This window comes from Silene latifolia, chromosome 2 (genome assembly GCF_048544455.1).
Source record: "Silene latifolia isolate original U9 population chromosome 2, ASM4854445v1, whole genome shotgun sequence".
NCBI classification, from domain to species: Eukaryota; Viridiplantae; Streptophyta; class Magnoliopsida; order Caryophyllales; family Caryophyllaceae; genus Silene; species Silene latifolia.
The window spans coordinates 109,591,789-109,609,060 of NC_133527.1; the positions used below are offsets into that span (position 1 = coordinate 109,591,789).

At 43.7% G+C, this 17,272-nt stretch overlaps 1 non-coding gene across 1 annotated transcript; it reads left to right on the plus strand.

Moving 5' to 3' along the window:
- Positions 1–15,850: 15,850 nt before the first annotated feature.
- LOC141645659 (small nucleolar RNA R71) lies at positions 15,851–15,957 on the plus strand. The gene has a single exon (XR_012545137.1). It is a non-coding gene; the product is annotated as a small nucleolar RNA R71 (small nucleolar RNA).
- Positions 15,958–17,272: the final 1,315 nt, after the last annotated feature.

The window sequence follows — 17,272 nt, forward strand, 5'->3', positions numbered from 1 at the left end:
TCAAACATCGTCACATCATAAATCGAGTCAGCACCGAGGGACCACACACGGTCACCCCGTCTTGTTGAGTCGATCATGGTCTCGTCCTCTGTGTTGTCTGCGTTCAGTCTTGGAACCGTGTCGGATTGAGTTGTAATGTGAGCCGTTTTTCTGCCTCAGAGCCATGGCCCCGTCTTCAGCTTCGTCCAACAACAACAATGATAACAACAGAGATGTCACAACTGATCAGCTAGCCAGCCTACTTACCGCTCTTAAGGTCACCCTGGATCGCGTCGAGACCCGTATCGACGCCCTCGAGAACAAGGAAGTTGGGGAACATAATACCCCACCTCTGACTGAGACTGAAAAGAGGCTAAAGCTCTTGGAAGAACAACTCCTAGCCCGGGGTAACAACATCCACCTTGAAAATAACAGAAGGTTCGAACTTGTTGGGGACCAATTACCTGACAACTTCACCTTGACTGATGTGCCTAAGTTCAAGGGAGTGGAGGACCCACTCAACCACATCCGTGCTTTCAAAGACTACATGGCCATTAAGGGGGTCAAACAGGAATGTTTTACCAGGATCTTCCCATCCTCTTTGGAGCCAATTCCTCGCCAATGGTACTACTCCTTGGAACCGAAAAACCTTATCACCTAGGATGAAATCGCTGTTTAGTTCGCCAAACAGTATGCCGACAATGTCGAGATCCAGGCCAACACCCGTACTCTCGAGGTGTTAACCCAAAACGACAAAGAGGGGTTCACTGACTTCCTAACCCGTTGGAGGAGGGTGAGTACTCAGTTGGTTAGTAAGCCGAGTGAATCAACTCTGGTGGAGAAATTTGTCAACAACCTCCGCCCGGTTTACTCCAACCTGCTGAGGTATCAGAACATCAAAACTTTTCAAGATCTGCAGACTCTGGGGACACGTATTGAGGACGACCTCCGAAAGGGTATCTTAGCAAAGACCACAGGAAGGGGTTATCAGGGATCCTCCTCAACCGGATCTCACCCTTACGGTCAGACAAACAAGATTGATGAGGTCAACCTCGTCGAACCATCTGCCAAGAAAACTGAACGCCCCCAGAGAGTGTTCACCAACATAGGGTCAACTTATGCAAGTGCCTTGAAAAGGCTCATGGACCAAGGGAAGCTACAACCGATCGGGCCCACCCCGGACCCGGCCGACGCCAAGAAATCCCGATTTTGGAACCCCAACGCCTATTGCCAGTATCATCGAGGGAAGGACATGATACCGAAAATTGCTTCAAACTCAAGCACCTCATTCAAGACATGATTGAGAAGGGAGATTTGCCTATACCCCCACCAACTAAGCCAAACAACAAGACGAATCCTCTGGGAATTCACGCCATCTCTGACGATGAGCCGACCCTAGACTGCTCCCATCTCATCTTGCCAATTGACGCTGAGGTGAATGTTTTGGAAAAGGATCCTTCAGATGGAGTGTTCGTATTCAGTGCTGCCACTATGCTCACTATGTTTCAGCAAGTTGAGGAGACCATTGCCAGCCTTTCTGAGAGAATCACCCGACTCGACGACGCCTACCGTCGACTCATCTTCAATCCCCCGGCACCACGTTCGCGGGAGAATTCCCCAAGCATTCAAAACTACCTACCCCAGGATGGATTGCTCCCGCGACCATTTTGGCATAGACCTCACGAAAAACACCTTCAAAATAACCACCTTCACGAGAATTACCCTCAAAATAACAACCCCCAAAATAATTACCCCCACAAAAATCGCCCTCACAAAAATATCCCCACAAGAACTACCCACCGAGGAATACCCCTCTGAGGTATCCTCGAGACCCTGAAATTAACGGCATATGGCGGGACGATGTTGAGGATGTCTATGTTGTCCCAGGAAAGGAGAAGCGGACGAAGGAAATCGGACATCTCACCCGGTCCGGACGTACTTATCAGAATCCGAGCAACCCAGCGGTCGTTCCAACAACGAATGACCAAATCGTCCCAGAGGTGGACACTCAACCAAAGGCTCCCGAGAACTCAATCCTGAAACAGCTCCAGAAAGCAAAGGCCGAGATCTCAATTTGGCAACTGATCGCAACGTCTTTTGAGCATCGACAGGCCTTGCTGCAGGCCTTGGGAAAATTAACCGTGCCCTCCACCTCTTCCCCAGAAGAAATAGTGGCACACATGACAAGAGACGCCCCTGATCTGAGCAACCCGGTCGTCTTCTCCGACGAGGATATCCCCCTGTTCGGAGCCAACCATAACCTGGCCCTGTACATCACTGTGCAATGCCTCCAGAAGAACATACCAATGGTCCTCGTGGATGACGGTTCCGCCGTGAATGTCATTCCTCTCAAAACTGCCCACAGGCTGGGAATTAAGGAATCTGATTTAATCCCAACGAATCAAGGAGTACGCGCCTACGACGGCACTCGTTGCAAGGTCGCTGGGCTTATCACTCTAGCCGTCGCAACCGGGCCACTAGAAAGACAAACCAGTTTCCAAGTGGTCGACATCGACGCATACTTCAACATGCTCCTGGGACGTCCCTGGATTCACGCCGTCAAGGCAGCCACATCAACGCTTCACCAAAAGATCAGGGTCCCCTTCAACGGGAAAATGATCACGATCCCCGCTTCCCCAATCAAAGCAGTCATGAGAAGAGGGTAGCCTCCCAAGCCATTGAGGAGGACGACAATGAAATGTGGGGTTTCCAAGCCGTGAACGCCAGAACTGATGAACTGACAACCTCTGAATGTGACCCGTTCGCCGGCCTCACGATCAACCGTATCATGATGCGCCAGGGCTATTTCCCGGGTTTGCCGCTCAATCCGCTAAAGGACCCATTGCCTCCCTTGAAACAGGCTAAGGTCCCCAACATTCCCTTTGGACTGGAATACGAACCTATTGACAAAGACATCCAGGAGATGAACCTCCTAATCCGAAAACGCAAGAAGCACGGAGTCATCCTCCGTCCCTACCACCTGACTCTCAACGGATACTTTGTCCCCGAGGGAGAGTCCAAACTCTACCACGGCTTTCCGGAGCCAATCTATGACTCTGCGGCAAAGGCTAGATACCCGGGAGTGGAAGTCTTCCAGGACTGCTACTTTATTCCCGACAACATCGAAGCCGCATCAACCGAGTCCAAACCGTCACCGTGCCTCGACGGACAAGCTGTCACACTACTCTTTGGGGAAGATAACATCAAACGCCTCGACTATGAGGACATCATCAATATCGCCCTGAAAGACAATCAGTTTGATCCAACTGCCTTGATCTCCGATACTGACCCGGAGAGAGTCACTTAGGGCTGGAGGAAAACCATCAGGTGGACCGATCGCCAAGGCCGCATTCTCAAGATCACAACTGGAGAAGGCCCTATGTTCAAGGAGGAAAGTGAAGAAGGATCTGAGCCTGAGTCTGAGTCGGAATCAGAGTCTGTTATAGATCCTAACACTCCGAAGTCCCAGTCAAGGTCCCCTTCCCACTGTTTTATCACAAAGTCGTGGCTGATTCAGAGGCTGAGTTTACTAAGGTCACCCCCACTCCAATGAAAAGTGACAACCTGGAGCTTGTTCAAGGGGCCACTTCTTCTATTGTGTCGCCTCTGACTGACCACGAGATGTCTGTCCTTTCCGAGCTTTTTGCTCGTGTCAACTTAATGAACGCTAAGTTTGCTTATGACTCGTCTCATTTTAACTGCAATGCAATTCTGAATGATTATGAGGAATTTGACTTGAGTGACTACCCACCTCACTTAGCCAAAGAACTTGACAAACGGGAAACCAGAACCCCCATCATTGAGGAAACCGAACCTATTAACGTAGGAACCGACAATACACCTCAAGAACTTAGGATAGGGACAACCCTGATCCCCTCGGAAAGACAACAGTTCATTGACCTCCTCCACGAATACAAGGACGTGTTCGCCTGGTCTTACAGAGACATGCCTGGGATTGACAGAGAAATTGTAGAGCACCGGATACCCATCAAACCCGGGGCTAAACCTGTGAAACAGAAGCTACGCCGGATGCGTCCTGAGTGAGCTTTAAAAATCAAAGAAGAGGTGGACAAACAGTTCAAGGCTGGGTTTATCAAAGTATCTGAATACTCTGACTGGGTGGCCAACATTGTGCCAGTACCAAAGAAAGACGGACGAATTCGGGTTTGCGTCGACTTCAGGGATCTGAACAAGGCAAGTCCAAAGGACGACTTCCCTTTGCCGCATGTTGACATTCTGGTAGACAACACCGTCGAACACGCTCCCCTATCATTCATGGACGGGTATGCCGGGTACAACAAGATTAAAATGGCTGAGGAAGACATGCACAAAACTGCGTTCACTACACAGTGGGGTATATATTGCTACACGGTCATGCCTTTCGGCCTCATCAACGCCGGAGTAACCTATCAAAGAACCGCTACCACTCTCCTACATGATATGATGCACAATGAGGTAGAGGTATATGTCGATGACATGATCGTCAAATCAAAAGAACGGGACGGCCACATCAGTGCCCTCCGGAAATTCTTCGCTCGTCTGCGGAAATATAACATGAGACTAAATCCTCAGAAGTGTGCATTCGGGGTCACCTCCGGAAAACTCTTGGGACATGTCGTCAGCAAAAGAGGCATTGAGATTGATCCAACCAAAATCAAAGCCCTTCAACAAATGACTCGGCCTAAGAACGACAAGGAGATTCGGGGATTTCTCGGTCAGGTCCAGTACATCAGCCGGTTCATCGCCATGCTCACTATGATCTGTGAACCAATATTCAAGAAGCTTCGCACCTCCGATCACACCGATTGGGACGACGATTGTCAAAAGGCGTTCGACAGGATAAAGGAGATCTTATCCAAACCTCCCGTCCTCATGCCACCTCAACCGGGGATTCCTCTATCCCTATACCTGACTGTAACCAACACAACCATGGGAGCAATGTTAGCACAAACATTTGGCAACGAGGAGCGAGCCATCTACTTCATCAGCAAAAAGTTCATTGAATACAAGACGAGGTATACCCAGCTGGAAAAGACATGCCTTGCCCTAGTATGGTCAACAAAGAAGCTGTGGCATTACATGCTCAGCTACTCGGTCCACATCTACTCCAAGATGGACCTAGTCAAATACATCTTCGAAAAACCCGTACTAAACGGAAGGCTGTTTAGGTGGAAACTCATGCTGTCCGAGTTTGACCTCAAGTTCGTACCCCTCAAGGTTATCAACGGAAGAGCAGTTGCCGATTTCATAGTGGAAATCCCGTCAACGAGGATCTAACGACCGATACATGGTCACTTTTTGACGAAGACATCCTTTGTGCCAACTCCGACGCATGGGACCTATACTTTGATGGTGCATCTAATCTGAGAGGCTTCGGGGTAGGAATCCTTCTAATATCACCGAAAGGAGAACACGTTCCGATCTCGGTCAAGTTAGACTTCGCCGTCACCAACAATGCCGCTGAATATGAAGCATGTCTCATCGGCCTACAAGCTGCCATCACACTTCGCATCAAGAGACTGAGGGTCCATGGCGATTCCTCACTCATCATCAATCAGGTATCCGGATCATGGAAAATCCGATCTGACAGCTTAGCTCCCTACCGAGCAAAGATCGGTCAAGAGGCCGAATTCTTCGACCAAATCGACTACTTCCACTTGCCGCGGGAGGAAAATCAATTTGCTGATGCCCTGGCAAAACTCGCCGCGCTCGTCAACATACCTGACGACATGGCATCGATGCCCCTATGTGTCGAGAAAAGGGGCGAGCCAGCTCACATTTGTGCCATTATCGACGACGAGGAAAGCCCTGATGAACCTTGGTACCAAGCCATCCTCAATTACAAAACAAAAAACGAATTCCCTCCCAACTCTGATCAAAGAGGACAAAGAGCCATCCGCTTACTTGCATCACAATTCGTGATAAACCAAAATCAGCTCTACAAAAGAACACCCCAAGGAATTCTCCTCCTTTGCATTGACCATCACAAAGCCAAAAAGTCATGGGAGAGGTTCACGATGGAGAATTTGGCCCTCACATGAGTGCAATGATGGTTACAAGGAAAATCATGCGGCTAGGTTACTACTGGACAACCATGGAGGCCGATTGCCATAACTATGTCAAACATTGCCACAATTGCCAAATCTTCGCCAACATACAACACATACCACCATCTCTTTTATACACCATGACATCACCCTGGCCTTTCTCAACCTGGGGCATCGACATCATCGGGAAAGTCAACCCGGTAGGCACCAAGGGGCATTGCTTCGTCCTCGTCGCCATCGACTACTTCACCAAATGGGTGGAAGCGCAGTCATATGCAGTCTTGACCGCCAAAGAAGTGGCCAAGTTCATTCAAAACAACATCATCTGCCGATATGGGGTACCCCATGAAATCATCAGCGATCAAGGCTCTCACTTCCGGGCGGAAACTCAGGCTTTGCTGGACAAATACAAGATCAAACGACATCGATCATCACCCTACCGTCCCCAAACTAACGGAGCGGTGGAGGCAGCGAACAAAACTCTTGTTACCATTATTAAGAAAATGCAAGACAACTACCGCGATTGGCCGAGCAAACTCCCATTCGCACTCTGGGGATACCGAACCTCCATTCGAACACCGACAGGCGCCACACCCTTCTATCTAGCATACGGCATGGAGCCGGTTCAACCGGTAGAGTTAGAGGTCCCATCTCTACGCATCCTACTGGAGAGTCAAGTCCCTGAGGCGGAATGGACCCGTCGAAGGTACGAACAGCTCACTCTTCTAGACGAACGGCGACTCAACGCCTTGCACAACGTCCAGCTATACCAATGACGTATACAACGGGCATTCAACAAGAAGGTCAAACCCCGAAACATCCGGGAGGGCGAATTGGTCCTCAAGTCAGTCCGAGCACCATTAACCGTCGATCCGAGAATTTAGGCATTGTAGGTGGATCCTCTCAACTAGTTGAATGAAGGCGGACTTGGCAATAAAGTTTCCGGTAAGATGTTGTGGGGTAGGAGTACCATTTGGTAGATCCTCCTCGGTGGGTATAGAGTGTGACGAGAATTTAGGCATTGTAGGTGGATTTTGTGTGGTATTGTTTAATGGGTTCTCTTCTCCTTCTATTGCGAAAGGATTGACAAACTCACTAGTGGGTTGAACAACTTCACCAACACCTCCCAAATTCCTCCTAACAAGTCTCCTATTATTCGTCAAGGTTCTCTCGATTTCACGGTCAAAAGGTAACAAATCTCTTTGTAACCTTCTAGACATGCAAAATATCAAACAACACGAAAACAATTAGAACAAACCTTGAGGAGTTTTACTTCCCCAAGGTGAAAAAGACACAACTAAAAACAATAAAAGAAATCTTAAATCAATTAAACACCGTCCCCGGCAACGACGCCATTTTTGATCGGAGCCATTTCGTGTTCACAATTAAGCATATGTGGTCGTTGGTCAATGGTCGATACAAAACACAATTTATACTTCACAAACAACTCTACAATTAGTAAAGAGGCAAGTAAAGGTCGGATCCCAAGGGACGGGTATTGAAATGAAGATTCTATTGTAACTAGTGGTGTCTAGGGGTGTCACAAATTGGGTTGATGTAGAAGGTTACTAAACTAAGATAGCAATGAAAATAAACTAACAAGGTAAATAAAATAAGGGGTGTAAACAATTGATTAAAAGCACTAGGGTGTCATGGGTTCATAGGGGAATCATGGGATATGATCATACAAACATGTTCTCAAATTATAAGCAAGCAATTATTGTTGTGATGGATTGAGTTGGGTTATATCTTACAATCCTAGGAAAGTTTGGGTCCCGGAGCCGAATCTCTTGGATTGTACAACACCTACAAGTCGACTTAATCTTCCCTACTTAACACATGCATGGTCTAACAAGACTCGAGTTGGGTTATGTCTTACAAGTCAAGTTGAAAGGATAGAAGATGATAGTAAATGCAAGGATTCATAGGCTTAGCATTTCATCAAATATAACATGTGCATGTATTAAGATCAAAACAAGCAAGCAAATAAGATATGAAAGCATATTAATTTAAGCATGAATCATTCCCCATGTTGGTTTCCCCTAATCACCCATTAAACCCTAGCTAAGAGACTACTCACTCATTATCATATTGATCATGCTAGAAAGGTTGTCAATCATACTAACATAATGAAACATGATGAATAAATGAAAGTAATTAGCAATAATTAAAAAGGGATTAAGAGATTATACCTACTAATGATTCCAATAATAAAGCAAGAATAATAGAAGTACTTGAATCCTAGATTGAGAGGTTGTCAATCTCCCAATAATAACCCAAATAATCTTCAATTACCCAAAATAAAGTAAGAACAAGAGAGAGATTAAAGAACTAAAACTTGGATTAAACTTGATTAATATTTGAATACAATATTGAAGAGATTTGATTGATATTAACTACACTAATTATTGATAAGAAGAACATGCTCCTCTAATTAGACTAATGGGGTATTTATAGTGAAAATTAGGGAGGATGCATTAGGGTTAACTAAGGGCTAAACTAGTAATTACACTTTTTAAGTTGAGCAAGGAGCCTCCGGGATTATCCGAGAGAAGGGCTTCTCTTATCGATGCTTGAGGAATGAAAACGTGCTGTGCTGCGATCCGTGCGGATGGGAGTCGGGACGGCCGGATCTGGGCTGAGGAATCCGAGCGGATTCTTGGGGAAGACGCTCGGATTGGCGAGGGGGAATCCGAGCGGATTCCTTTGCGGGACGCTCGGATTGGGACGGACGGACGGATTCTCTACAATCCGTTCGGATTGTAGTTCAGCAACTTTCCTTCTTCTTTTTCTTCCCTTTTCTTCATGAATTCCTTGAGGATTTCCTTGGGGACTCAAGGATCCTTTTCTCAACAATGCTCTTCTACTATGCTATGTACAAAGGCCTTCTAGTCTTGTCTCTCCTTGATGCTTGGTCATTGAATATGATCAATTTAGCCTTGTTTTGCCATGAAAATGCAAGATTCTTACTCCTTTCCTACCAAGGGATCAAAATCTCAAAGAATATGCAAAACAAAGAACTAAAGATAAGAAATGACCCAATTAGGCACTAAAAAGCATGAAAACAATGGTAATTCGGGGGCTAAATATGCGCCAATTATGGTCACATCAAATATCCCCAAACCGAACCTTTGCTCGTCCCGAGCAAAGAGGTGACAAAGACTAGGACCAATACTAACCTAACCTAATAATAATAGCCGATATGAGACAATTAGCGGGTCTCACTCCGCCCCTTCAACTCACAACAAGACAACCATGAGGTAGGATGCCTTCTTGCAAGGCAAGGTGGGTCTTGCCAAAATGGCGACACATCCAAACATTAAGCACACAAAAACACATAATGGATGCATCTACAAAAAGAATATCCACTTTCCTCATCTAAGTGGCGGAAATTATCTACAAGGGAAGCAATTCAAGGGTACACAATCCTTCATAGATGCAATTTGTTCAAACTACTAAGCCTAGAAGGATACCAATAAATCACCTCCAAGTTGTGTCAAGCTAGGGTACCTTTGTCCTCAATCGTTAAATGCTTTTGTCAAGAGTAGACTCCCTATGGTGTTAGAAACACTGGAGGATCGCGGAATTCCCCCTCTTGCCTAGACAAGAAGAAGGGTCGTCCCCTCTCTACCATGCACAAAAATGGATACGGTGGATAAAGGGATCGATAGATATTTGAGTTTCACTTTGGGAGTTTGCTTTCATTTTTGTTTTCCCCCCAAATTTCTTTGGCATTTGACTTTTTGAGAACACTTTCTTTGCCATTCTTTTTGATTTTTGGCATTTCAATACTTGAAAACTTTTTGCATTTCTTTTGAACATTTTCAAAGTCACCCCAATTAGTAACGAGGGTGCCTTGTATTTGAAGCTTTAGGAGTTCTATTTTTGCTCCTCTTTTCTTTTGATGCATTTTTGCAAACTTTCTTTCACTTTTCATTTCTTTGAACTCAAATTGATTTCTTTTTGTGCCCATTCCCTTTGATGACAAAAATATGGTAGAATATGTATGAATGATGGAAGTATGCATGGTTTCAAGGGTCACCTTGGAATAAACGGTAGCCAAGGAGTTATCACACCACAAGGTACTCTTGACTAGGCCTTAAACCATGGGTCAAAGGATACTAGCATGACACATCCTAGGGTGTTTTACAAGTATTCTAACAAGCAAAGTCTTAAGAATAAAAAGCATCTACTAGGGCCTATATACACTTGTCAAGCTTCCCAAGTAGACGATTTCTCAAAATTTTTCTAACATGCAAACTACATGCCATGATGCAACTAACATTTATACATCCTAATGCATATGATTCTACCAACTAATATGCCAAATAAACTAGATGCAATCCTAAGTTCACATTGTTTTTACCGCATCAATCAAAATAAAGCCACATAGTCATTAACATAAAGAGGAAAAAGGAGATTGGAAAGATCATACCATGCGGTCTTCAATATCCTCATGTCTCGGATGTGGCGTAGTCAATCAAAGTGAACAAGGATGAACAAACACAATATATACAAGACAATATATACAAAGGAAATGAACTTGTTTTTGGTTTTTCAATTTTTCAAATTTTTATGATTTTTGAAATTTTTCAATTTTTATGGTTTTTGAATAAAAGTTAAGTGTTAGAATTCCCATCCCCACACTAATATGGGCATTGTCCTCAATGGCCAAAATGATGGAAATTATGCAAGAATGATGCATGATTTCTATACTAAATGCAATTCTACACTAAGCTATACTACATGATGCATGGTTTTTGTTATGACGGAGAGGATAATTTAAGTTACCTCCCGTTGTGTATGCATTAACTTCCCCAAACCAAGTAAGACACTATTGCTAATGTCAAAGCATGGGGGAGTTCATGCACACACTATGCTATGCATGAAACTAGATTGTCATTTTGGATTTTACAAAAGTGGGAACAATAAAGAACACCTCAAAGGAACCGAGGTGTGAGTCCTTTGATGTTGCTAGGACTAAACCAACAATGATCAAAATGAAATAAAATACAAAGAGATATAGACAAACCGTGGGAGAGTAGGAATCTCCAAGGCTAGTCTTCCATCATGCTATTATCATCACCATTTCCCTCATGAGAAGTGGTCACATTGCCACTTTCCTTGGCACTTTCTTCTTTGCTTTCTTCACCATCATCTTCCTCATCATTATCTTCACCATCTCTTTCTTCATCTCCACTTGCTTCTTCCTCAATATTATCATCAATCTCCTCATCATTTCCAACAACCTCATTGTCTTCCACCACGTCCCTTGATGCACCCGGAAATAAGGCTTCTCTATCCGCCCAACTAGGCAAAGGACAAGATGGATCAAGGAGTCCTTGCCTAGCTAGATGTAGGAGGGGAGGATATTGAGCCAAATATGCATTCTTCCGATCTTCATAAGCTTGCTTGTGCATGGCTTGCATAAGAAGAGTGACATAATCTTTTACAATTTCAACTCCTTGCGGTTTGAACTCTTCATACACAAAGGGGTAAGGCGGTATAACAATGGAAGAGGAGGGAGTTTCATGATCACCCTTTTGTTGTTGAATGATGTACTCGGCTTCCTTGGATAGGGGAAGTAAATAGTTGGTCCGGTGGACACTAAGACGGCAAATCTTTGCGGGTAAAGTGAATGATCGAGCCTCACTTGTAAGCCACCCATACTTGGTATCAAGGGGATTGTGAGCAACCCACTTAAACTTGTTAATCAAGATGGACATATCAATAAGATGGCCACCATCCTTAGCCGTGTACTTGCTATCCTTATTGAAATTAGGATCAAAGTGCTTGGCTAGGACCGTGACAAGGCCGCCATTAACAATTACGGTTTGACCCTTCTTCCCACTATCTACATGGAGCCATCTATCAACCAATAGCCTCAAAGAATTGTAAGGCTTGGTGTGAATTCTTCCAATATTCAAAGTTGATTCAAGGAGAATAAAATCGAGTCCCGTGAAATGATTGGTGTCTTTCCTAGCAATTATGGTATTTCCCACAACTTTGTGCCATATTCTTATGCCCGGATGATGGACCAAAAGAGCACGACAAGCTTTAAAATCTTCAAATTTCTTCCCGGAGATTGCCTCCCAAAGAGGCTCGGGATCATACTTCCCATATTGCTTATAAAATTTATGTTCATCGCTAAGACCCAAAATTTCACCCAATTCCGGAAAGGTAATGCGTCTACTAGTGTTAGCTAGACGAAACTCAATATTTTCCCTATTCTCAACTTTTGTCACTTTTAAAGAACTTAAGAATTCCAAGACAAGGGAGGGGTATGTTACTTCCTTCATTTCAAACAATTTCTTTAAACCCATGGCATTGAAAAAGACTCTTGTTTGTTCAAGAACACCCAACTTCTCTAAAGCATCTTGGCATATGAATTTGGTGGATTGAATTTGTTTCATAGCAAACTTGACAAATGTATTTCTATGGGAATCGGAAATGAATGTTACCTCCGGATAATGCAAGAGTTGATTAATTACCGGAGTAGAGGGTGATGCTTCCATAGAAATTTGTTGAGGTTGTTGCACTTCCAAGCTTGGTGTTGATACCACCATTGCCAAAGCTTTCTTCATTTGTAGAGCTTTTTGCCTTTGAGAGAGAGTTGTAGCCTTTGGTGCCTTTGTTGCCTTTGCTTTTGCTTTTGTTGCTCCCTTTGTTCTTGCCATTTGATGAGCTAACCAAGAAAAAGATCAAAAATCTTCAATTTGTAGAATGCCCAAATCGATTTTGAAGGTGAAAGGCTTTGCCTTTATGAGAACAAAAATCGACTCAAAGGTGAAGATTTTGTTCTTGGTTTTGATTGTTAATGAAGATGGAGTGATTGATTTGTTGTTTGAAAGATGGTTTGATTTGATTTTGGTGAGTTTTGTTGAGGGTTTTTGTTTTTGAGATGGAGAGGATGAGGGTTTTGATGTTATGGGTAGTGTTTATGAGTGAATGAATGAATGAATGAAGGTGGGGTGGGTATTTAAAGAACTCGACAATTTTAGGACGCAGGGCAATCCGTGCGGATTAGGCGCAATCCGCTCGGATTCTTCACTTCAAAAATTTCAAAATCCCGCCTAAAGACGGGCGGATTACGGGAATCCGCTCGGATTCTTTTTGAGAGACGGGCGGATTTCGTGCGGGACGGACGGATTCTTGTCCGAGAGATTTTTCTTTGTTTTTCTTCACTGCAAGAAGACGACGGATTGTTCAAAAGACGGACGGATTACGTGAGACGGGCGTCTTTCCGAAATCCGCTCGGATTCTTTGACAGTCAAGAAATTTGCAGTTTTCAGCTCAGCCCAAGACGGGCGTCTTCTCAGCAGGACGCTCGGATCTTCTTCAGACGGGCGGATTCTCAGGAATTCGCTCGGATTGGTCCTTCTGTACACGGATTCAGTTCCATCCTTGCACCAACGCATTCCCTTATCATTCTTTCTTTCAAATCTTGTGTTCTTCATTGTGGGGGCACTACAAAGGCATGAATAGCCTAGGCAATTGCCATCCCCACACTAAGGTAAAGCACTACACATCAATTAAAATCATTAGTCCCTCCCTCACTTCTCTCTTTTCATGACAATTATTTTGATCAAAGTAAATAAAATCCAAAAATGACAAAAAATGCAATATAAAAATTGAAAAGTAAGTTAGGGAGTTACAAATATTTACAAGTGGTGGTTTAGGGAGGACTCCACCAAACTCTCATTCTTGATGAGATGTCAAGGGGGCATGTTCAAGGTGTTGTTGATGTTGCTCAACACCTTGAAGAAGTAGTCAAAAGCTTGTTCATTGTTATGGTAGAGGTCCTCAATAGACCGTGGTTCTTGTTGTTGATCATGATCGATGGCATGCCCAATGTAGGGAATAAAGATCCCTTCAAATTCGTCGTCCCAAAGACCACAAACTTCATTGAGTTGATCATTGAAAATCTCTTGCTTGGATGGAGACAACTCTCCCAATTTCTTTTCTTGGCCAATGAGGCCATCATCTTCTCCCTTGGTTGATTTTGATGAGCTTTGCAAGCTCTCCTTGTCAAAATTCACTTGCTCTTTGAATGGAGCATCTTCAACTTTCTTCCTCCATTGGAGTTCCGATTTCTTCTTTTCATCTTTTCGGCTATAATGATCAATCATGAAACATGGCTCATGCAAACGAGGAGCTCTCATGGTCTTGTCAAGATTAAAAGTTATGCTTTCATCTCCCACTTCTAGAGTGAGCTCTCCATGTTTCACATCAATCACCGCACCCGCGGTGTGTAGGAAAGGTCTTCCTAAGATGATTGGAATGTTGGAATCTTCCTCCATATCAACAATGACAAAGTCCACCGGGATGAAAAACTTCCCAATTCGCACGGGGACATCTTCCCATATCCCTAATGGTGTCTTCGTCGATCTATCGGCCATTTGAAGAGTGATATTGGTGCATTTAAGCTCTCCCATTCCCAACCTTTTACTTACCGAGTACGGCATGACACTCACACTAGCCCCTAGATCACATAAGGCTTTGTTGATCGTTGTGTCGCCAATGGTACACGGTATTGAGAAGCTTCCCGGATCCTTTAGTTTTGGAGGTGAACTCCCTTGAAGTATGGCACTACTCACCTTGGTAAAGGCGATAGTCTCAAGTTTCCGGATTGACTTCTTCTTTGTGAGGATATCTTTCATGTACTTTGCATAGGCCGGAACGTGGTTGATTAATTCCGTGAAAGGAATTGAGACTTCTAAGTTCTTCACAATCTCCATGAACTTCCCAAGTTGATCATCAAATTTAGGCTTGGCTTGACGACTTGGAAAAGGAAGTCCAATCACAATGGGCTCCTTTTCTTTGGCTTTGTCTTCATTTTTCTTTGAGCTTTCTTCTTTTGATGATTCCCCTTCTTGCACCACAACTTCATTCTCACTAGCTCTCACACTTCATCCTCAACTTGCTTCTTCGGTGCTTCATACCTTGTACCACTTCTCAAGTGAATGGCACTAACCGTTTCATGTCTCGGGGGATTACTTTGTGGTGGTAATTGCCCCTTTTGTCTTTGTGAGCTTGAAGATGCTAGTTGAGTTAATTGTGTTTCCAACATCTTGGTGTGAGCTAGAATGTTGTTGATGGTGGTGTCTTTTGCTTGGCTATCTTTTTGCATTTGGGTGAAAAATTCTTGTTGATTCTTTTGCATTTGGAGGACCGCTTTTTGGACATCAAAACCTTGGTCATTGTGGTGATTGTATGGGTTTTGATTTTGGTAACCTTGGTTTTGATTGAAAAAGGGTCTTTGATTTTGATTTCTCATGGGTGGTGGAGTGTATGTTGTTTGAGGGTTTTGGACATTTTGGCTTTTGTATGAGAGATTTGGATGGAACTTGGTGTTTTCATTGTAAAAATTTGAATAAGGGGTACCACTTTTGTAAGCTTGGAAAGCATTAACTTGTTCGGTTGTTCCCCTACACTCACTTGAGTCATGACCCAAGGTTCCACAATTCTCACATATCCCGCTTGGGATTGATGAGGATGCCGTCATGGCATTAACATGATGCTTTGTTGATTTTGAGTTTTCCTCAAGTCTAGCCATAGCTTGTTCAAACTTCAAGTTGATTGTGTCAATGTGAGCACTAAGTTGAGCACCCAATTGAGTAACGGTGTCCACTTCATACTTTCCTCCTCTAGTAGCCTTGCGAGGCCTACTATATTGCGAATTATGGACCGCCATTTCCTCAATCTTGTTCCATGTTTGATTGTCATCAACTTCGGTGAACATTCCATTTGATCCCATATTGAGAATGTTCCTAGAATCTTCATATAAACCATTCCAAAATTGTTGCACTAAAAACCATTCGCTAACTCCATGGTGAGGACATGAGCGACAAATACCTTTGAACCGCTCCCAAGCTTCATACAAAGATTCTTCATCCCTTTGCTTAAAACCCGTAATTTGAGCTCTTAGCATATTAGTCTTTTCCGGTGGGTAGAAATTTTTGTAGAAAGCTAGAGCTAGCTTCTTCCAAGAATCTATTCCAAGGGTGGCCTTATCAAGGCCCTTCAACCATTGCTTTGCGGTGCCGATTAACGAAAAAGGAAATAAGACCCATCTTATTTGGTCTTGAGTCACGCCCGTTTGAGAGATAGCTTCACAATAATCGCAAAAGCTTTCCATATGAGAATGAGGGTCCTCACTAGGCATTCCCCCGAATTGGCTCCTCTCAACTAGTTGAATGAAGGCGGACTTGGCAATAAAGTTTCTGGTAAGATGTTGTGGGGTAGGAGTACCATTTGGTAGATCCTCCTCGGTGGGTATAGAGTGTGACGAGAATTTAGGCATTGTAGGTGGATTTTGTGTGGTATTGTTTAATGGGTTCTCTTCTCCTTCTATTGCGAAAGGATTGACAAACTCACTAGTGGGTTGAACAACTTCACCAACACCTCCCAAATTCCTCCTAACAAGTCTCCTATTATTCGTCAAGGTTCTCTCGATTTCACGGTCAAAAGGTAACAAATCTCTTTGTAACCTTCTAGACATGCAAAATATCAAACAACTCGAAAACAATTAGAACAAACCTTGAGGAGTTTTACTTCCCCAAGGTGAAAAAGACACAACTAAAAACAATAAAAGAAATCTTAAATCAATTAAACACCGTCCCCGGCAACGGCGCCATTTTTGATCGGAGCCATTTCGTGTTCACAATTAAGCATATGTGGTCGTTGGTCAATGGTCGATACAAAACACAATTTATACTTCACAAACAACTCTACAATTAGTAAAGAGTCAAGTAAAGGTCGGATCCCAAGGGACGGGTATTGAAATGAAGATTCTATTGTAACTAGTGGTGTCTAGGGGTGTCACAAATTGGGTTGATGTAGAAGGTTACTAAACTAAGATAGCAATGAAAATAAACTAACAAGGTAAATAAAATAAGGGGTGTAAACAATTGATTAAAAGCACTAGGGTGTCATGGGTTCATAGGGGAATCATGGGATATGATCATACAAACATGTTCTCAAATTATAAGCAAGCAATTATTGTTGTGATGGATTGAGTTGGGTTATATCTTACAATCCTAGGAAAGTTTGGGTCCCGGAGCCGAATCTCTTGGATTGTACAACACCTACAAGTCGACTTAATCTTCCCTACTTAACACATGCATGGTCTAACAAGACTCGAGTTGGGTTATGTCTTACAAGTCAAGTTGAAAGGATAGAAGATGATAGTAAATGCAAGGATTCATAGGCTTAGCATTTCATCAAATATAACATGTGCATGTATT